Here is a 24,222-nt window from a genome sequence, read left to right on the forward strand (position 1 = left end):
TCATGACACATCACCTTCCTACTGCCACGTCCTAACTCACCATTTATGGAATGCACAGGTATTGTTTTTAACATGTCTACAACTGTTTACCGATCAAGCAAATCAACTGTGTCTACATACACCTTAGTTGCTATTTTAAAGATGTTGAGGCACCTGTGAAAGTCTACTTAATTGTTTTACTGCTGAACTGCTTGCTGCGAGATTGAACTGTCTCTCGCCGATTAAACTTTTATGACGTTAAGTGACCTAAAGTTAGATGACAATGACTCCTTTTTTATGTCACAATTTATTTTGCCATAAAATAAATATGACATGTACGTATAGCTTCAAGGCCGGACTTGAGTAAAAAACGTGTCTCTTTACAAATTAAGGTTTAGACTCTAAAATTCAGTTTTAACACCGAGCCAGCCAGGAGTCGAACCTGGAATCTTCTGACCCGTAGTCAGACGCGTTATCCATTGCACCACTGGCCCCCACTGAGGACTGACGTCACGACAAGTGGTTGTAATGACTCAGCCATGGGAGACACGAGCCTCAATTCATCAGTGTAATCATGGGGGCTTGCAGTGCAAAGTCCCAAATCAAAACAAGCAGTAGCAATACCGACAACACTAAAAACGTGCTAAGCCGCTGGTGCCCTTGGTGTGTTTGTGCAACACAGTGGGGTCAGGCACGGTGCTAGTGGAGGTTTATTTCTGAACAAACTACGTGTAGGAGCAGAATGTATATTGTACGAGCAGCTGCATAGTTTGTTAACTTGGTGCACAAAGAGAGCGCACCTTCAATCAAACTGCAGTTCGATGGACACCACAAGCAGCAGCAATACCGACAACACCGGAAACGTGCTAAATGTACAAATAGAGTAAAAAAAAATGTAACTTTAAGATATGACATGCCCACTATTTGGAGTTGTAAAGACCACAATCAGTAAACAGTAGTAGAGCAAATTGGCACGAAATCCCACTGCAATAGTAACAAGCCAAGCTTGGGTTATGAGATCGCGGCTCAGCGCACACCAAGTTGCTTCACCGTGAAACGGATGCATTTGTCTTCAATTATCGCATGCCCACACACAAGTCTTCATGCAAGCTCAACCCAGTAAATAATGCAGCTGCTTCTGCCTTAAGTCGGTAACAAGTATAGCGAGTATAGCAACCATGCAAGCCTGCCAGAAAACTGAAGTATCACGGCCACCCAACAAACGTACAGACACAACATCTACTGTGAAACACATCTGCACACAACACATGAAAAAAACAAGTAATTTGCCCCCGTTCCCAAGTTACCGGTCTAGGTTGCTGCACGCTTTCAGGAAGCAGAGTTGCTGGCGGGGGCGAAACCAGGAAGTCAGGCATCCTTGCCCGTGACATGGGTGGGGCCTGTGACGCGGCCGGAAGAGGCCGGTGTTGCGCGTTGATGCGGGCTCCCATCATGGAGGGAGAGCGCCGAGGTAGCGTGAAGATCCACAGAAGGGCCCCGCGTGTGGAGAAAAGGAGCTCAGCGAGGCGACTCGAGCACGGTGAGTGGAGGGGGGATATGTGTATATGTGTGTGTGCGCGCGCGTGCGTGTGTGTGCGTGTGAGCCCCGTGAGGAGTGGTGGTGGTGGTGGGGGAGGGGGGTGCGTGTGTGTGTGTGTGTGTGTGCGCGTGCCTGCCTGCCTGCCTGTGTGTATGCCTGAGGGGGGAGGGGGGGAGTGTGTGCGTGTGGGAATGTGTGAGCTCATGCGTGACTGTGTGTGATTGAGTCTGTGTATGCGCATGCGTGTGTGGTGCCGTGCGCGCCCTCGCGGAGGAATCTGAGACAGCGACGCTCGTGCGTGAGCTCTGTCTTCACATTCCTCCTAACACGCCAACAAAATATGTCTCGCAGACAGCAGGCTTACGCCTGCTTTTTACGTCTGCGAGACCTAAAAATTAGAAAACAATAAGGTCAATCTTCAAATGCTGTGGGCATTTCTCAAAATTATTTTTGCCAGCAAATGCTTAGGCCTGTAAAAACCATGGTGTACATGCAGAAATAACCATCTTTTTTAAAAGACTCAGTATTAAAATAATTTTCAAGCAGAAAAAGACTGCTATAGGAAATTCCAACCACCTAGACAGATTTTTCCACTGGTGTAAGGGAGAGGCAGGGGCACCAATAGATGAGCATGCTATAGGAATAGTCACAAATATTTAGAACACATGAAAAGTCAGAACTTTCTGGTTAATCATAAAGAACTAGAAGAAACACAAGGACATATACAAAAAAAGTATGTGTGATGTGGGGGTATGGTGAGTCTCTGCTTTGCCCCACAAGGCAGTGCATTTAAGCAAATCCCATACACATGACCGCAGCAACCACTCACTGCCAGCCTCTGCCTTTCCTACTTTAGTTTGCTAATTGGGCTAATGCAGAACGGCTATATGATGTTACCACGCGTACTTTTAGCACGCATACCATTACCATGCATTTTTTACAACGCAGGTCATTTTACAACGGAAACCTTTACAACGCAATACACTACAACGCAGATACTATTACAACGCATACCATTACAACATAAGTATAGGTAAGTAAATATTATCAATATTTAATTTTCAATAATTATTTAGGTATTATTTAATTTAATTATTTATTATTTAATTATTAATTAATTTTATTAATAAAATTAATTTTAATTTTATTATTTGTAAATATATTTTAAAAATACCCCTGTACCCCAAAACCCAAATCCAGCCCTAAAACCTGAAAATACCCCTGTACCCCAAAACCCAAACCCAGCCCTAAAACCTAAAAATACCCCTGTACCCCAAAACCCATACCCAGCCCTAAAACCTAAAAATACCCCTGTACCCCAAAACCCATACCCTGCCCTAAAACCTAAAAATATCCCTGTACCCCAAAACCCAAACCCAGCCCTAAAACCTAAAAATACCCCTGTACCCCAAAACCCAAACCCAGCCCTAAAACCTAAAAATACCCCTGTACCCCAAAACTCAAACCCAGCCCAAAAACCTAAAAATACCCCTGTACCCCAAAACCCAAACCCAGCCCAAAAACCTAAAAATACCCCTGTACCCCAAAATCCAAACCCAGCCCTAAAACTTAAAAATACCCCTGTACCCCATAACCAAATACCACTAAAAATGTTTTAAAAAAAAGGTAAACTTACCAATAATTATACTTACGTTGTAATGGTATGCGTTGCAATAGTATGTGCGTTGTAGTGTATTGCGTTGTAAAGGTATGCGTTGTAAAATGACCTGCGTTGTAAATGTATGCGTGGTAATGGTATGCGTTGTAAAAAATCTGTGGTAACAGTTATATACCATGCAGAACGTCATCTGACAATCACAGCCAACATAGTTCCCTCATCAAGAGCTGTTCTTCATCAGGGTGTTCCATTGCTAATGTATCCTCAGCAAAGATCAGTTAAAAATAATTAATTATATGTGTGGGTCTGTTAGAGTCAGGAACGGCCTATAGCCAGAGTCCCTGATCCTCTGGTAAGCGAACCACAACACGTGCCTCTACACTGCACATTGTCACATAGCAGACTCACACTCAAGACCAAACAAACATAGACATCTTATCTTGTTCACACATAGGGTGCCAAAGACGTCAAACTAATACTTTTCACTAGCTAACACACTTCATCATCAGCTCGAACTATCATGCTTATCAATGCACACTTTGCAATCCTCTTTGTTACTATGCTGCTAACATAGCTAAAACTAACCTTATTATTGAATGCAGCCTTCATGCACAATTTATCAGAGAGGCAAGGTTCACATCCTTTTCCACTCTCTTTCTAGGTGTCTCATAACCACAGACTAGAGAGGAGGAACATATATCATCTTCAAGAAATCCCTGCACCATCAACATTTAACTAAGATCTATGTCATTCAACCTTTTCGCTTGTCACCTCACGCTCTCAGTATCTGGTGCAGCCTCCTTCAAACTGATGTACAGACTCATCAGATCCAACAAGAACATATTGAAAGAACTGTAGTCACCTCATCCTTCTTGCAGTACGCCCAGTCCACATTTCTTGGAGACTTGAACTTGAACAATGACTCCAGCTCAAAGACATTAAACTAATACCTTGGAACACTCATCAATACCCTGTACATCAAACAGTTTGCCACCAAACCCACCTATTCCAAAGGGAACTTTCTCAACCCCTTCATCATCCCTCTCTCCTTCTTACAAACCCCTTCACTGCAATTAGTTCTACTAAAGAAAGAATAACACATTTTCTACTCTGTGAAAGCTCTACCCATGGCCAGTTATATGGCATTACAATGAATGCTGTTTCCACTTACGCCTTAACATCGCATCTTTTACCACGCAATGCCTTCACCACTCATTGTCTTTATCACGCAGGTCTTTACCAGGCATATGCCTTCACCATACACGCCTTTACAACAAAATGGTAAGTATATATCAGGTAAGTGAAACCCCTATTTTTGTTCATACATGTATGTGTGTACATGAGTGTACATTTATATACATATTATATTTTACCTAATGGTGGTCACCACTAGGTAAAATTTGCCTGTACTGTATTCACTGATGATCTGGCCCAGTTGCTTTCTGGTGTGACACAGGTCTAGGTGCCCAATCACAGCAGCGGGGGTGGAGCCAAGGCTACTACCGAACATTTAAAGCTGGTTGCAGCACGGGAGTGGGCACTTAGAGTTACGTGCCGCTACCCTACGGGACGATTTACTAAAACCTTTTTTAAGCATTTCTAACTTGTTTTAACAATTTTACTCACATTGCATTGTATTGAATTTGCCTGTACTGCATTTACTGCCTATCTGGCCCAGTTGCTTCCTGGTGTGACGTGGGTCTAGGCGCCCAATCACAGTGGAGGGGGATGGACCCAAGGTGTTGTGTGGCGTTTTAGGCTCTGAGTGAACTTTACCGATTGATGCCCTCATATAGGTACAATTCATATTGCTCTAAATACGTTCCTTTCGAGGATATTGAAATTCCACTAACTTACCAAGAGCAGGCACTCTGGTTTAAAGGCGCCCTACAGCATCAAAATCACATTACCAGGCTCGGTCCACTAGGTAGACCAGGAGCAACATGGCCGGTATTAGCTAGCTATACACCATATCCTTCTATTGAAGAAATGTCAGGTGCAGACCTATTAGTTCATCTAAAACAACTAATAAAAATACATAGACAATTGGTTCAATATGTCATGAGGATTCTAACAGTCCAACCTCCTATAAGGATTCTTCAACACACCCCTTACCAGGGGAACACAAATAAAATAACACCACAGACTATACAATCAGTCATTGGTAAATTACCTGCAAAACGAGAACAAATTCCATTCTGGATAGCACAAAAAATTGAGGCAGTTTTTCCTGATACTACCCCTCAGGAGAAAAACAGAATTTTAACAATCTATTTATAATGGGGATCACACCACACCTGGAGGACTGCAACACTTGGGGTACAGTCTTTGCTGCAATCTACACCAAAACACATGGTGTTCCATCTATGGCAGTAATACCAGATGTACTGAAACAGATTAAAAATGAATACAGGGCAGAATCTGCTTTGAATCTAGGTATGAAATTACTGAAAGATTTCAAACAGGTCTCAACAATATTATTAGCTATTATTAAAGGTGAAGCAGCATCCGTGGAAATCTGCCAAAAGTTAGGAGAATTTGATATAACTGAGCAACCACAAGAACTAGCCAGAATGATAAAAAAAATCCTACGAAGAACTAGGTAGAGACAATTTGGGTGGTAAACCAGTGAAACCCCAACTGACCGAAAGTCCTGAAAAGGTCTTTATTAAAAACATTCTCACTCTTCCTAAAAAGAAGTGGGAAAACACTAAACTAACTTCTAAAGAGAAGCGTTCTCAATCCAGAGGAAGGTCTCCATAAAAGGAGTCCTCTGAAAGGAGGTTTTCCCTCAGGAATAGGGATAATTTGAGAAAACCTGACAGATATCAAGATACTGATACACGTTCCTCTCGTACCTTTGAGACTTCATCACAGAAATCTGAAAGAAGAGGACAAAAGGAAGAATGCGTGAAGTCCAAAGACGATCAACACGTTCCAAAAAAGAAGAAAACTCAATTCACCAAAAAGAAAGCAGCAGGTCAAAAAATCAGACATGCTGAGGATCTTGCGGACACAACTCAAGAACGAGGAGTGGGCTCAGACAATGTTGGACAGCGCAGCAGAAGTAACGGTAGATCGCAAGATCTTGAAGGATCATCTGGAGACAGTGAACTTGAATGAATACATCCTAGTTGAAACTGCAGATACCAGGGTCCCACATAAGTTATATGAAGTAACACTCCGGATGGAGTGGGACATAACTAGAAAAATAAGAGCACTCTTTTGGGAAAAGCTCTCTAAGGGTTATGACATTCTTCTAGCTGAACAAGACTGGCCACCTGAATTTTTCAGGGAGTGCCCACATGGTGAAGACATAATTATGCCAGCATTCTCAAATCATATTCCAATGCACATAAAATATAAATATGCCAGGAAATGGGCAGTAGCCCAGGCTCCTGCATTATATAAAAATCATGTAGGATGGGATGAGGATTCTCCTCACTATAAAATCCAATTTAAAACTCAACCAACTGCACAAAGGCAGTACCCAGTTAAGCGAGAAGCTAAAAAACAAGTCAGGGAGATCTTAGATCAACTTGAATACCAGGGGGAGATAGAAACATGCACCTCATCCATGAACAATCCTTTGTTTCCTGTCTCCAAACCAGACAATACATATCATCTAGCAGTGATTACAGACATCTAAACATTTGTCGCTAAACCTTTGCAGTACAAAATGCACACAGTGCAGCATTAATGAATAACAGTGTGCGTAAAAAATATAAAACCACATGAGATACTTCAAACGGTTTCTTCTGCCAAAGCATTGCACCAGAAAGCAGGTATTTGACCGCTTTCTCAATTATGGGGACACAGCGTCACTTCTGTCGTCTCCCACAGGGATTCAAGAATAGTCCAGGGTTATTTTCAGCCAGAGTAACAGAGTTACTACAAACGTATGTTGATGAGGCATTATCATATGTCGATCACATCTATCTAACAGACGACTTGGATAGGCACTTGAACAGGGTGAACACCATCATACTTGGCTTTGGATCTATGACAGAATTTCGAGAGACAGAATTTCGACCTACACAAATGTCGGCGTAATTATATCGATAGCAAAAATATCGAAGCCCAATGTACAACATGGTAAGTACCAAAATATCGAAAAAATAATATTGATGTTAAAAATATCGTTGTTAAATATATCGATTTTTTTAAAATTTAAAATAACATAAAAAATACTGTAAATAATACTTATTAATTACTTAAACATATTTAAATATATGTAATAATGGTAAAAAAATAATAATACATATTTAATTTAAAAAAAAATCATATATAATATATAATTACTTAACAATAATTACTATTCCCACTCCAGGTGGTGCAACAGTAGGGAAAACTGACCCTGAACCCTAAAAATACCCCTTTACCCAAAAACCTAAAACTGACCCTGAACCCTAAAAATACCCCTTTACCCAAAAACTGAAACTGACCCTGAACCCTAAAAATACCCCTTTACCCAAAAACTGAAAACTGACCCTGAACCCTAAAAATACCCCTTTACCCAAAAACTGAAAACTGACCCTGAACCCTAAAAATACCCTTTACCCAAAAACTGACAACTGACCCTGAACCCTAAAAATACCCATTTACCCAAAAACTGAAAACTGACCCTGAACCCTAAAAATACCCCTTTACCCAAAAACTAAAAACTGACCCTGAACCCTAAAAATACCCCTTTACCCAAAAACTGAAAACTGACCCTGAACCCCAAAAATACCCCTTTACCCAAAAACTGAAAACTGACCCTGAAATCTAAAAATACCCCTTCACCCAAAAACTTAAAACTGACCCTGAACCCTAAAAATACCCCTTTACCCAAAAACTGAAAACTGACCTGAACCCTAAAAATACCCCTTTACCCAAAAACTGAAAACTGACCCAGAACCAAAAAAAATACCCCTTTACCCAAAAACTGAAAACTGACCCTGAACCCTAAAAATACTCCTTTACCCAAAATTAATTAATATTACAATTAAATTACTTCCCACCCTATTCCCCTATAAACCCACAACCCGCTCCAGTAGTAAAACATATCATTTACTTAAAAAAATACATAAATTATCAATTAATTAATCAATTAATCAATGAAAATAATTCATTGCCAATTACTATTGTATTGCAAAAAAAATTAATCATTAAAAAATAATTATTTAATTACAAATAAATTACTTCCCACCCTATTCCCCTATAAACCCACAACCCGCTCCAGTAGTAAAACATATAATTTACTTAAACATATACATAAATTATCAATTAATTAATCAAATAATCAATTAAAATAATTCATTGCCAATTAATATTTAATTGCAAAATAAATTAATCATTGAAAAATAATTGTTTAATTACAAATAAATTACTTCCCACCCTATTCCCCTATAAACCCACAACCCGCTCCAGTAGTAAAACCATATAATTTACTTAAAAATATACATAAATTATCAATTAATTAATCAATTATTCAATTAAAATAATTCATTGCCAATTAATATTTCATTGCAAAATAAATTAATGATTACATTTTTTTTATTTAATCACAAATAAATTACTTCCCACCCTATTCCCCTAAAAACCCACAACCCGCTCTGGTAGTAAAACATATTATTTACTTTTATATATTTTTTATTTATAAAAAATTATTAAACACATATTATAACAATTAATTTAAATACTTAACTAATATTTCTAACACATATTAGTAAATCGAAATTACTTACATCGATATATATGCTATCGATATAAGTAATTTCGATATTACTTACCTTAGAGTCGATATTCTGGCCATCGATATTCTGGACATCGATATTCTGTCCCATCGATATTAGCAACTCGATATAAGTGTAAGTCGAAATAAAAAAATCGATATTTTGACTGTTTACCCTTGGCTTTACCTCTGAAGGGTACCAATTCAGTTTCAAGATTCACGAATTGCCCACCTCAACGTCCTGTTTTTAGAATGTGAATTATCAAGTGAAGGCAAAAGCCTGGCAGCCAACTTTTTAGAAAAGTGTGCGCTGCTCCAACCTCCAAAAACGCTGAAAAATGTATAGTCAATTCTAGGTATCTTAAAATTCGGAAGAACTTACATTCTAAATTACGCAGAAAACTCTCTACGAATTAATCAAACCTGATTTCAAAACAGGTAATTGGAATCAAAAACACACAGGAATTTTACGTTCAGTGCAAACAGATATGTTAGCAACAACACATTTACAAACATGCGTAAACATACACAACCTGGTGATCCGAATCATTCCAGGAAGATGCAGATTCACGTTCTTAGCCTTTAATGAAGGAGAAAAATGTACCACTAGCTTATAAATCACACTTGTACACACAAGCTGAAATGAAATTTACTTAGAAAGAAAAAATTCTGACAGCGGTGAAAACTGCAGTAGCAAAAGAGAGAGCCCTCGCACAGTGTATGAGCATAATGGTCGTTACTCCTGTGCCTGCTTTAGAGGCAGTGACAAAAGCAAGCATTCCAAATGCAAAGGCTTTACATCCGAGATGGATACAATGGATTCATTCTCTTGCTGCAACAGACGTGGAATACGTGTTTGACCCTTATTTGAAAACACAAGAATTTCTACAATACGAAAAAAGAATGTCCTCTGCCCACTGAGCTTCGGTCTCTAGAACAGTACGAATGTATAATTTATACAGACAGATCAGCACAACCCGCAATTGGGGGTTAACGAGCTTATAGTGCTGGGTGCTTGATCGTTAAAGGTCGCTGGCGCGATGGTCAATTCCGACCTATGGTCACAAAAACACAATCTCTAGAAGATTGTACAGCTCAGCGAGCTGAACTACAAGCATTCAAGATGGTGCTTGAAAATATTGATCGCGAATTCCCCACGCTCATAGTGTGCGATTCCTATTATTGCGTTCAATCTTATAATGAATACTTGCAGAACTGTATTGAAAATGGGTTCAAAGATGAAAAAGATGGCACAATCAAGCTTAAGTTGCTATGGGAACAAGTAGTTCAGTTACGACAAGAACTACAAAAATCTCACGTGATCCATACACTGAGTCATCAACGTGATGGCGTTCACTTTGCAGGAAATTCATTGGCTGATTAAGCCGCAAAGGCAGCTGTGCAAATGGATGCCATAGCTGCAATCACTCGTTCAGAAACTAAAATAGTCGGCGAAATAATGCAAGCTGTCAATGCTTCAAACAAAGACATTGGTAAAACATTACCAAAAGGCTTTCCACTCAAAATACTCATACATAACTGATGCAAATAATGTTCCGTTTGCTCGAATCCCTGGAGTCCGGGAATAGAGTAATTCCAAACATGGAACATAGATAGGGACTAATCTTAGCAGCACATGAAGGGCTTGCCTCTGCACACGCAGGTGTTTCCGCCACAGTGTCGTTATTAAAACAGAGATACTGGTGGCCACGCATGAGGAAACAAACCAGAAACTATGTTTTAGAATGTGAAATCTGCCAAAAGATGAAAGTCTCTACAGTGAAACGTCCTGCGCAGACACCCCTGTTAATTTCAGATAAACCATTAGCTTGTGTTTACCTGGACCACTGTGGTCCCTTACCGAGGTATGTAACTATAAATATATCATGGTCGCAGTGGATTCATGCTCAAGATTTATTTGGATGTGGCCTCAGAGCTCGGCTGATGTTCAAACTATTATAAAAGATGTGTGAGTCTTTCTCATCATATACGTAGTCGGCACGCTACATTCTGACCAGGGTCCTGCATTTAGCTCAAAAGCTTACAAGGAGGCCATGGCCAATCTGGGCGTTGCATTGCGGTATTCTAGTCCATTCCAACCTGAGGGAAATTCGGTTGTGGAAAGAAAAACCGGGATATAAAGCAATCTACAACAGCTAGGGTACTAGGCTCGGGTCATTGGTGGGTCAAACATCTAATAAGTGTCCAACGCAGTCTTAACAATCTGCCAAGAAGGTTTCTAGGGGGAATCACTCCATTTGACATCCTTTTTGGAACTAGAACGATTGTCCAGGATCTTGATCGTCACACTTCAGTGGTAGAACAAAATATTTTTATATGAAAGATTGTTTGGCTATTTAGCAGGACTTAAATGAAATGAGAAAAAACCAAAGCAACGTGTTCCTGAAGCCAATGACCACTGAAGAGAAACCACACGTCCCAGCAAGGCCTGCCTGGATTCCAAAGATTGGAGATCTAGTCAGAGAAAAGATCACGGACAAGAAGGAATTTGGGCCTTCTTACAGACAACCAGTACCTGTCCTAGCAATCCACGATCAAGAACAGTAATACTGCCACCCCTTGCTGGTAAAAAAGAGAACAGGTTTCTGTCAATCGACCTGGCCAAACCACATCATGTGGCCGGTTATAAGTAGTAGGCCAAGTGGACTCCAAAGATGTAGCAGACATCCAAGAGGTTTAAAATGAGAGACTGATCACCTTTGAAGAATCTGCAGTGCGAAATGAAGGACTATGCAACAAAGCAATGGAACTTGTGCCTCTTGAGACCCAAATAACAGTTCGTCAAGAATCGCCTGTCTACAATGAAATAGCATCTGACTATACAAATGTAACAAGAGGTTCCAGCAATTTCAACAAATCCTGATGCAATCCCTACAATTGACAGAACTGCCTCTGGCTATTTTATTAACTTTGATACAGTTTCCGAGGATACCAGCGAACCTGAAGCAATACCAGTAAAGAACTTTTAAAGAACAAGCAACAGAACTTTTTCAACAACTGGAAAAGACTTATCTGGTTTCACCATGGATTAAACTTTAGATTGTGTTTGGTGTACTTTTTCTTCTACTTTGGTTGACTCTAGTATTTACTTTGGGAATGCTGATAAATGGAATATATGTTAAAAAGGACACAGCAAGTAAGAACATCAACTTACTACTCAAGACACACAAATCATCTCATCGTGAACAAAGAGACTTGTCATCAGTAAACATCACAGCCGTTCCTATACCTGGTGGTATAGCCTGGGACAAAACTGATTATGACATCTTTGGTCCTGCAGAGCTGTTGAAGATTCCACACCAATTCAAGGTTTCCTTGTTTCATCTAGTACCTTTTCTGATGATTGGGACTTCTAGACTGTTAGTAATATGATGCCAGACTTAGAAATGTCTGCTAAAATTACAAATAATGAATACTTAGAAGGTTCATCAGATTATGAACAGATGTACTGTTATAACCACTATGGTCATCGCTTCTTGCATAAATCTGCAAAACCTAGACATGTATTAAACTTTAACCAATGGGAACATTGTCCAACACCACCAAAGGGTAGCTCAAAAATATTTTATGACAAATTTCCATACTTTTCAGGTTTTAATGTCTCAAATCCAGAAACATTTTACTTTAAAAATTTCAATAGGACAGGAATGAAAAGTATGTTGCCAAATACAAAGCAAATTTATTCTGCTGCTTTTTATGCTCAGCTGTCTACATTAGGTTTTGACTTTTGGAAAGACACCATTGAGACAAAAACTGTCTGGGGCCCAAAAGACTGGCAGGTGCAGGATTTAGAAGCTTTATTTAGAGCCTGCATCATCCCTGAACAACTAATGTTTTTGAATGACACTGTTCAACAGACATCCTGTCTTGGGTTAGCCAAGATCAAGGAGTTAAACAATATGTCTGTAACTACTCCTACACCTAATAGTAAAAACACTACAGAGGGATGGTCGACGTAAATACCATTTTACTTAACAACAGAACACATCCTGATTGGAAAAAAGGGTTAATCTGGCCCACAGACACAAACAACTGTCAAGATAGATTCCTAAATAAGACACAAGGGTTCACATTCGCTAGGCCAGATCCAAGATATTTCCAGAGACAACATCCAGGGATAATAACACCATATAGTGAGGGGAAACTGTGCCTTGAGTGGCTACACAAATCTACACTAAAATAAGTAGAACAACACTTATCTTTACTTAAAAGATGGCGTTGATTAAAGGGACTTCTTACAAGGACCTCCTAAACAGTGTCATAAACATTTTATATGCGCTGGTATCTATGCTATTTATAATGAAGCATGGAAAACAACGCAAGCAGAGACTGCAGAATGAATACGAGAAATTGATTGTATTAATTTAGATAAATCTCTCTCTGTAGTTGACAATCGGTTAACAACTCTGGTATTCAGAATATATTCTTTGGACAGCATAGTATCCTCTACCCCATAGACATAATGGAACAGGACTTGGTCATATTACAACATGGTCAGTCACAAATACGTTCTATAATGCTTTTGGGCTGGATGTTTCAAAACCTTCGTTCTGGCTATGTGCCTTGGCTTCTAATCAACACCACATCATTGTTTTCTGACTTTAACCTTCCAGATAATCAAATCACATTTGTACAGAGAGGAGCAGACATACGGTGCTGAGCATTGAAAAACTGGAAAGATTACCATTAACTGTTTCTGAGAAAACAGCACCAGAATGGATAATAAATAGTACAACCACTCTGCCTGTCACAATTTTCCATGTTCAGTATTGTTTAAAACATGTACCAGCAAGTGCATATGAAAATGGGGTAAAGAATACATCAAGACATACTGAGATTTAACTTATACACACAAATGTTGGAGTGGGGGAGGAGAAGTGTTTCTTAGTAGTAAAAATTTCGAAAATGCACTAAGTGGTTCACTCCTATGCCAGGGTATTAATTTACACGGGGCCTGCGATGGTTTTTCAAACAACTTATCCTACCACCTACAAGGTTCTCCAGCTGCAGTGATTGATCACATTTTTAGGCAGCTTTCTAATGGAAGCACATTATGTTGAATGATTCCAGCTGATGTGGCATGTTGCCAGGAACCCCCTATCTCGTAACTGTGTCAGCCATGGTCACTTGCTGTGTTCAAGTATTGTTTCCTAATACTAAGACAGACGGGGAGTCGCCATTATGGCCTTCACTGAACATCTCTTCTATACAAATTGATACTTTAAGCAGAATAAAAGCCATTCTTTCACAAAAAACAGTGCCACTGACCTCGGGCAAAGAAACGTATGCTCTGCAAGTTGCAAGAACTTCTGCAGAGATACATGCCCTTTTATCAACAAACTGCTGTGTAGATTTCTCAGATGTTAGCACCTTTTGAAGCAGTTCTAGGCATATTTCCAAACTTCGTTCACTCTGTGTTTGGCGGACTGCCTATCATTTTGGGACTCGTAGCAGAGATACTATTTTTGCTCCTTCTGCTCCGATGTGGCAAGCCAAGTGACCATTGACACCCAGTTCACAGTGGAGAACACCCTCCAGGCGATGAAGTGTCGTGAGCGCATGATACAAATACTGGAATTGACTAATTTAAGAGATTTGAATACCACATGGTTTCTATCATTCAGACCAATCTGGCAAGATTGCATCTTACCTGTTCTAAGATGCCTGCTATGTGGAGATGAATGCGTGCTAGACATCTGTCTGACACTCCCATCAGTCATGCCAACGGATGTTGATACTTTGCTTGGACCAGTAACGGCTCCAGCGGGTACCAATCCTGATGATGGCATTCGTTGAGATCTCACAGACTCAAAATGCAGACAGTGAGCTACGTGGAGCAACAGGTGTACAGGTACCATCTACTTCGGAAATTGCTAATGCGACTGACGGCGATGCTTCTAATCTATGTGCAGTTAATCTGCTTAACGAGGTAGTCCAACTTTCACCTACAATAGTAGACACATTTTTTAACAGCTTAGAAGATTTGATGTTTTCTCCAAACAATGACACTGACTTATAAAATCAGCACACAATGTTCTGTGAGACACTGAATTCGACCATCACTTATCAAAACAAACTTCTAACGTTGGAACTCTATTTTTCTATGACAGAATTTTTTTTTCTTCTCCAAAATTATATATATATATTTTTTGGCACGAGGTAATCATGTCATAGTAGAGCTAATAATAGAGAACAGAAATTCTTTGAAAAAATTCCAAGAGAGAATATTTGACCTTGTCCAAAATCAAACAGTTTATATAATCTGCCATGAAATGGTCTCGATTTTTTTTCTGTATTTTAGAGCCATTTCATAAATGTTTTATTGTGATTATTTTAGATAGCATTTTCAAATGTCATCTATATGCTTCGAATGAAACATTGCTTTAAATGCGTACAGCACATATGCTTTTCGTGTACAACCAGTACCAATACATTTTTTATGTATTGTGGGTGGGTTTTTAACACATCATGTTTAGATATGTTTTAATGTGTTTAGAACCTAGTAATGTTATGTTATGTTATGTTATTTATATTTTTATAGCGCACAGCTGCCCCAGCAAAGGGGCGTCCTGGCGCTTTGACAGACGCTGTAACATAACACACAATAAAAGAAAGGAAATTTAACTAGGCACTGGAAACAGGAAAGTTTTAATCGCCTGCCTGAAGGCGAGCAAATCTTCAAGAGCTCGGATATGTACCGGGAGCGAGTTCCATAGACCTGCCGCTAGCACCCTAAAGGAGCGGCCACCCATTCTGCTCAGCTTAAAGCGTGGACAGACAGCCAGATGAAGCCCCTCCGATCTCAAGGATCTCGAAGGCATATAGGGCGTGAGAAGATTGGCGAGTGCCGGCGGCGAAGAAGATTTCAGAATTTTAAAGGCCAGACACAGCGCCTTGAACTTAATTCGCTGTCTGACCGGGAGCCAATGTAAGGCCATGATGGTACCAGACACTGAGCAATGTCTGGGGAGGCCCACAATGGCTCGTGCCGCGGCATTTTGTACTCTTTGGAGCCTAGAGGCCTCCGCTTGATTCACCCCTAACAACAGTGAACTGCCGTAGTCCAGCCGAGATAGGATTGAGGCCTGGACTACAAGCTGTCTGGTAGGGGGATCAAAGTACTTTAAGACCGGCCTAATACCACGCAAAATTCCATAGCACGTGGCAGCCACCTTCTTGGTGTGGTCCCTGAAGGAGAGCGCAGAGTCCACCCAGACTCCTAGATTTCTCACTCCAGCAGCTGGAATAGGAGTGACACCAAGCTCTGATGGCCACCACTGGTTACCCCATAGCTCAGCGTGCTTCCCTAGTACCAACACCTCCGTTTTGGTGGCATTCAACTGGAGGCAGTTGGTGCGAAGCCAGCTAGCTACAGCCAGGAGACCCGCACGGAATCTCGGGGCCGCCACCTCAGGGTCTCCACTAAGTGTCACCGCTAGCTGTGTATCGTCCGCATATGAGGCCATCGTAAGACCCCACTGTTTGACGACACCAGCCAACGGTTTCACATAGAGGTTGAACATTGTAGGGCTCAACGAAGAACCCTGTGGTACCCCCAGCTCCAGGGGATAGGTGGCGGATTGGCCAGGTGGTATAGCCACTTTGAAGGAACGGTCTGCCAGAAAAGACCGAAACCACTGGAACTGCTCTTAGTTTCACCCATACCCCTTTTTTTACCTCCGCACTCTCACCTGCACTAATTCCGCGACAAACACCACATCCCCCACAGCCATTCCCCCATGTCTTACATAATAAAGTGGAGTGGGTGTTGAGAGGCATTTTAGGCTCCGAGTGAACTTTCCTGATTGATGCCCTTATATAGGTACAATTCATATTGCCCTAATATAGGCATAGATATCAAGCCCTTATTTTGGACATAACCCATGCAGACCAAATACAGGCATGGCTACTTCCACCCGTACCAAACGTCACAACGATTTCTTGGAAAATCGGCTTAAGCAGTAGGGAACTTCTCCTTGCTTGAATATTGATTTGTCCGAGAACTCATGTACTTTACAAAGAAGGACTATTCCCTAGCGGTTCTTTCCTGATGTTATTATGCCCGACTTTACATCAAACTATGGCATTCCTAGACACCTTCAAGGTATAAATATACCTTCTCTTGTCTAGCAAGACACAGTGGTTCGGAGCAGTTCGACTATCTACTTGCCTGATGCAGCTCGCTACAGCAAGTGCCGAAGGAAGCCGACCCTCCAGCTGATGCACTGATCGAGAGGCTGCCTTTCTCTCGCAGAGAATCCAGCTCCAGTGTTTCCAAGCTCCCCTTGCGGGGTGTCGGGAAATCGAGTCCGGATACAGAGATACCAGACCTCCTTCATTCTAAACTAAGGTATGGAGCTGATGAGAACCTTGAGAAATATTGGCTAGATTCTTGGCAAAGAAAACTAAAACCTATGCTACACAATACTTCTTCCCGCGTACTAGACTCAGGTTAGGTACATTGGGGTAGGCTCACTGGTTAGAGTGGCAGACTCTGAAGCAAAGATAGGGCCCGGAACCAGGGTTCAAATCCTGACACGGCAGGGTCTTGGGCTCAATGTCTGCGGACTCGATAATTCTCGCCTTGACGCCTACTCTAATCATGGGTCCCACGCTGCAACTCTGGGCAATAGCTTTCTTAATCTCCACAATGGCCGTTACAACACTGAGATGCCTGGCTTCTCCTTGGGGGTGCCCAGGAGGGGCATCTCACAGGGAGAGCCAGGAAGGGTTCCACAGCGTTATACAGCACCAGGACGCCCCATTGGGGCAGCTGTGTGCTTTACAAAATACACTACATTTACATTCACATTTAGGCGTATTTAGAAGCACCAGTTGAGTATTTTAGTCATAGTTATTTATGTATGTAATTTTGTAGGGCTTAGAAACCATACAATGCTCTTACAGTTTTATTTTATAATATTGTTCTCACTGTACGCATTATACTTTGCAGGCTACTTAACGATTGTAGCAGTTCACTTCTCTTGCTTGAGAAAGAAGACTGTTCAATAAACCCTTTTTATTGAAAACGCCCATCTCTCTATTTCTCTGCAACTCTGTAGAAACGAAGCATGCACGATTGACTGAGTGAAATACTTACCTATTGTTTCCACGACTCTAGAGATATATTTATTTTTCTTGGGAAACAAAGTTGTCATGTTTATGCGGTTGTCAGAAACTAATCCCTTCTTGTGAATTCGAGAAAGTTTCTAGTGACCTTTGAGCTAGCTGGCATTCACCATTAAGTTTAATATATTCGATAGAGACCTAGTTGACCTCAATCCTACGAATAATCTATAGGATATACTATTCCAATGTGCAGAGCCTATTGGGAATATAGGAACTACAGTACAAAGGTGGCTACCAGACATTTAAAGCCGGTTGCAGCGTGGGAGCAGGCACTTAGAGTTACATGCTGCTACCCTACGGAAATATTTACTAAAAGCCTTTTATAGGCATTTCTAACTTGTTTTAACAATTTTTCTCAAATTGTATTGAATTTGCCTGTATTGTATTCACTGCTCATCTGGCCCAGTTGCTGCCTGGTGTGACGCGGGTCTAGGCGCACAATCACAGCAGAGGTGGGCGGAGCCAAGGCTGCAACGGGCCATTTAAAGCCGGTTGCAGGGCGAGAGCGGGCACTTAGAGTTACGTGCCGCTACCTTACTGGACGATTCACTAAAAACCTTTTATAAGCATTTCTAGCTTATTTTAACAATTTTACTCACTTTGTATTGAATTTGCCTGTACTATTTTCACTGCCGATCTGGCCCAGTAGCTTCCTGGTGTGACGCAGGTCTAGGCACCCATTCACTGTGAAGGGGGGCGGAGACAAGGCTGCTACCGGACATTTAATGCTGGGTACAATGCGAGAGCGCGGCGGATGTATGCAGCTGGTGCACCGGCGGCACGTCAAAGGCAAGCCTGTCTGCGCCCATCCGCCTATGTCTGGGGCCAGTTATTATGCTCAAAATACTGCCTATTCCTCAGCTGATTTCAAACAGTTTCACTCTGTCAATCTCACACCCAATCTACCCATCTTTACCAGCTTGGTTGAGTATGGGTTTATGGCAACTAGAACATCTTTCCCTAAACTACTACATAATACCGTCCCCTCCAAGTTACAGGTCAGAAACGAACCTCTGAAGTTATCTGTCTTGTTCCTTAACACCCGCTCTATGGTAAAGCACCAATTAGATATATTTATTTTTCTAGAAACTGAGCAGCCTGATATCCTTCTGCTGACTGAGACCTGGCTCTCCCAGGACTCCCCCCTTATATCCTGGCAGCCTTACCCAAGGATTATTATATTCTTCATGCCAACCGCCTCAGGGGAAAGTAGGTGGAGGAGTCGCCGCCATAATACACCATGCCTGGAAATTCACTGCACTAGCACCACTAGACCTACCGTCAGTTGATAAATTGTTAGTTAAACTAGAATTTGACGCAGCCCCTGATCTGCGTCTTGCTCTGCAGGCCCCTGCAGAGCATGCCCCTACTTTAACAATCTCTGGGGGAACAGGTAGCTCACCTCACTACTAATCATGCAAAAATCCTGCTGATTGTCGACTTTAACTACTGGGCCAATGACATAGCAGGTGGCCCTCAATCTGCTGAATTATCTGACTTACTCATGGAGCTCAACTTCACTCAGCAAGTGTCCTCGGCCACACACATCAAAGGGCACACACTGGACGAAGTCTGGACAGCCAATCTCAACATATCCACTCTGTTGATAGCACCCTGCACATGGTCTGACCACCATCTAATTAAATTCACCATCGGTAACATTACTCTGGTCAAAACTCCTCCTACTGATAGGGGAACAGCAAGGAACTGGAATAAAATTGACAAAACTCTGCGGCATATTACCAAGGAATAGCGATATTTATCGCTAAATGCCCTTAGCGCATTTTTTTTATTGCTGCCTATCGCTGGATGTGTTAGCAGAGAAAACATGCTATTAGCAACGTTTTGCTCCATTGTGCTAAAATATCCAGCGATAGCGGCGAAATGCATGAATATCGCTGAGAATACAGCGATATTCACGCATTAGCGACTAAATGCTCTTAGCCATGTTATCCACCTCCCTTTGGATAACATGGGTAAGAACTGGTCTGGGCAGGTGTTAGCATTTGGAGATATTCGCGCTACGCCTGCCTTGCTAATAGGCGATAGCGACGTTAGCGACTGCTTTCAGTCGCTAACTGTTTGGGTACGCCCACTTTGCATGTCATTAGCGATAAACATCGCTGACATGAAAAGCGGGCCCCAAACCACTCGCTAACATCAGTTAGCGACAGCTTGCTAATATGCTGATAGAATTATTGCCGCTTAGAGGCCGAAAATGGCTGCTGAAGCTGCGATAATTGCCTATTGCCCTGCTTGATAATATGCCCCTCTATTCCTTAATACTTTGGTCAATACTTTCCCGCCCAAAAAACTATCCGTCAGCCTTAGTAATGAGAGTCCAAAAACATGGCTATCAGCTGGCAGCAACAAACATGTACCCTTTAGGATATTAAACTTGCCCAATGAAGCTGAGAGATGGTCCTTTGTCGATCTTAAAGCTCAGAAACTATCTCTCCAGCAATTGGAAAGGCGGTGGAGATGCAACTACCGATCAGAGGACAAACAGACCTTAGAGGCAATAAAAAATTACAAAAAAACTACGTTGGCCACTTAAGCCGCCTATTTTTCTTCTAAAATCTTAATTTATTTATTTATTTATTTTTAACACTTATAAAGCGCTACTTATACCCTTGGGCGTCAAGGCGCTAAAACCATTATTGAAGAGAGTGAGGAATGAGAGAATAAACAGATTTGACGGTTGAGAATGGGTTACTGAGAGAAAAGCCAGGTTTTCAGGAGTTTGCGGAACTGGAACAGCGTAGCACTTCGTCTGATGTTAAGAGGCAACCACCACCAATAAGTCCAAATACATTTTCTTCATTGTTAATGAGGTGTCGACCCTGACAGAATCACAATAAAACCCACCCCTAGTGAAAAGATCACGAAAATTAAGGCTCGCATCCCAAATGTCCCACCCCAGAGGCCAGTCCCACTGCACCCAGAAATCCCTGCATTTTTAATCAATTTCCAATAATAAGCAACCGGACATTCTTTGATCTTCTATTCAAAATAAAAACCAGGCTCACCTAGGGACTGCTACTCTCCTAGCATCTTGAAAGAAGTATTCATTGCCCTTCCTGGACCAGCTCTCTCTCTTTTGAACAAGTCACTCTCCCAGGGCTGCGCTTGCGCAACCTTCAAGGAGGCAATTGTCGTCCCCCTCCTAAAGAAATTGGGAATTGACCCCCAAACCCTGACAAATGATCACCCTATATCCTTACTCCCGTACCTGGCTAAGGAATTGGAAGAATATTTGACTTGATGCCTGTCCGTTTTCCTGGAACAGTCTAAGTACTTTGATCCCCATCAAGTAGTCTTATGCCCATCACACATGTTATACTGTCGGTAATGGATACTCTACTGCAAGCCCTGGTGCTGCTTGATCTTTCTGTGGCTTTGAACACTGGTCGACCGTGTCAGCGACGCAGGGATTCAGGGGTCAGCTCTCGGCAGGATCAGCTCTTTTTTGGAAAACCACTCTCAGTCGGTTTGTGTTGCTCAGTTCACTGCTCCCAAGATATGCACTTCCTGCGGAGTCCCGCTGGGCTCATCACTTTCCCCCCTCCTGTTCAATCGCTATCTCCTCCCTCTAATCAGAGCCTTGAATAAAAGGAAAGTTTCCTCCTTTAACTACTCTGATGACTTCCAACTAATCTTCCCCATCAGCAACTCGACTCGGTCCGCAATTTTCAGACCACCATGCTGTTCATCAGCGAGTGGATGAACAGTAATCACCAGATAAAACTGAGCTAGTTCTAACTGGTGGCACTCGGAATCCTTGGAGACCCACTTTTGGCCAATAGATTGGGTCCAACTCCCTTCTCCTTCTACCTCAGCCAAAAGTCTTGGAGTAACAATCAATTGTGATCTCACCATGAAATCCCAAATAAGGTCAGTGATATCAATCTGTTTCTTCCAACTGAGGAAAAAAAGAAAGATCAGAAGATTTCTCATGCAGGAAACTCTGATCCAGGTGGTCCTTTCCATGGTGATGTCCCACATTGACTATACCAATTCCCTCTACTTTGGCATCCCACTGCACCAGCCCAAACGACTACAACTTGTACAGTATCAGACAGCGAGACTGATTTTTATGCAGCATAGGCAACAACATGATACCCCCCTCATGAGGAAGCTGCACTGGCTCCCTATCTCAAAGCAGCGCCTTCAAGGTATGTTGCCTTATCTTCAAGTCCCTCAATGGGAGGAGCCCCAAATGTATGGACAGCCTTATCAAAAAGCACACACCTATGCGCAACCTGCGCTCGGCTCACAAACACCTTCTGTCCACTCCCTCTTTTAAACTGAAGTGTCTGGGCGGCGCCAGGTTCGCCTTCCAAGATACTGGAGTTTTCTCTGAGCATGGGCTAAAAATCCGCGAATCTAGCGAAATCAAGGTAAAATCCGCGAATCAGCGGGGACGAATTTTCAGCCAAGCACTTACAGGGTTACAGCAGCAGGTGAAAAAGTTGAAGCTAATTTTTTGTAACCTTTTACAAAAGGGTTACAGAGAAATTAACTTCAACTTGAGCACCTGCTGCTGTAAGCATGTAAGTGCTTCCTGGCGCCTCGTTGCCTACTTGCAACTATTCTCTGACCCTGCTTTGACCCTTGAAGCAGGGTCAGAGAATAGTTACAAATAGGCAATGAGGCGCCTGTCACGAAAATTAAACCTCAACAGGAAGCACTGACAGATATAAAAACTAGCATTTGCAATGCAGTAGGTCTCGCATTAGGAAAGTTTGAGCTATTGGTCTTGTAAATGACAATTTTTTTTATTTATGTGTTGGTTTCGAAAATAGCTAAATTAATAGCTTTGTCATTTACAATGCCAATAGTTATAACTTTCGCAAATGTGACACCTATAGCATTTGTAATGCAACATGTTTTGTATTTACATGACTTAGCTGTATTGATATTACAAATTACAATGGCTTTTAATTTTTTTAAATAATTAATACTTAAATAAAAGTGCTTTTAATTTATAATGGCAATAGCTTAAACTTTTGTAAATAACTTTTGTGAAGATTATGTTCAGTGTATTTTATTGTGACGAAAATCCAAGAACAGAAGTGAAATATTAACATTCTTTTTGTGACATTTGTAATAAAGTTGAAACATTGAGAAAACATATTTGAACCAGTTGTTGTTGAATGGTTGTGCAGATTGATGCTGGGGTGGCGCTGAGTGGTGCTTTGGTGGTGCTGAGTGGTGCTGTGGTGATGATGAGTGGTGCTGTGGTGGTGCCGAGTGATACTGCTGGTGCCAGTATCACTCAGCACCACCACAGCACCAATCAGCTGAGTGATGTTGGGCTGGTGCTGAGTGGTGCTGTGGTGGTGCTGAGTGATGCTGTGGTGGTGCTGAGTGGTGCTGCGGTGGTGCTGAGTGATAATGTGGTGGTGCTGAGTGATGCTGTGGTGGTGCTGAGTGATACTGTGGTGGCACTGAGTGCTGCTGTGGTGGTGCTAATTGGTGCTGTGGTGGTGCTGAGTGATGCTGTGGTGGTGCTGAGTGGTGCTGTGGTGGTGCTGAGTGATAATGTGGTGGCGCTGAGTGATGCTGTGGTGGCGCTGAGTGATGCTGTGGTGGCGCTGAGTGGTGCTGTGGTGGTGCTGAGTGGTGCTGTGGTGTTGCTGAGTGATGCTGTGGTGGTGCTGAGTGGTGCTGTGGTGGTGCTGAATGATGTTGTGGTGGTGCCGACTGATGCTGTGGTAGTGCTGAGTGGTGCTGTGATGATGCTGCATAATAATGTGGCAGTGCTGAGTGATGCTGCGGTAGTGCTGATTGATGCTGTGGTGGCACTGAGTGGTGCTGTGGTGATGCTGAGTGGTGCTGAAGTGGTGCTGAGTGATGCTGTGGTGGTGCTGAGTGATGCTGTGGTGGTGCTGAGTGGTGCTGTTGTGGTGCTGAGTGATAATGTGGTGGTGCTGAGTGATAATGTAGTGGTGCTGAGTGATGCTGGGGTACCGCTGAGTGATGATGTGGTGATGCAGAGGGCAGAATGGCACAAAAAGCAGTCTAAAAAAGGGCAGAAGGGCAGAAAAACAAGGGAAAAACAAGTGTAACAGAGGGCAGAAGGGCACAAAAAAACAGTCTAACAGAGGACAGAAGGGCAGAAAAACAAGGGAAAAACGAATCTAACAGAGGGCAGAAGGGCACAAAAAACGAGTCTAACGGGGCAGAAAGGCACAAAAACGAGTCTAATAGAGGGCA

Source organism: Lissotriton vulgaris, chromosome 11 (genome assembly GCF_964263255.1).
Source record: "Lissotriton vulgaris chromosome 11, aLisVul1.2, whole genome shotgun sequence".
NCBI classification, from domain to species: domain Eukaryota; kingdom Metazoa; phylum Chordata; class Amphibia; order Caudata; family Salamandridae; genus Lissotriton; species Lissotriton vulgaris.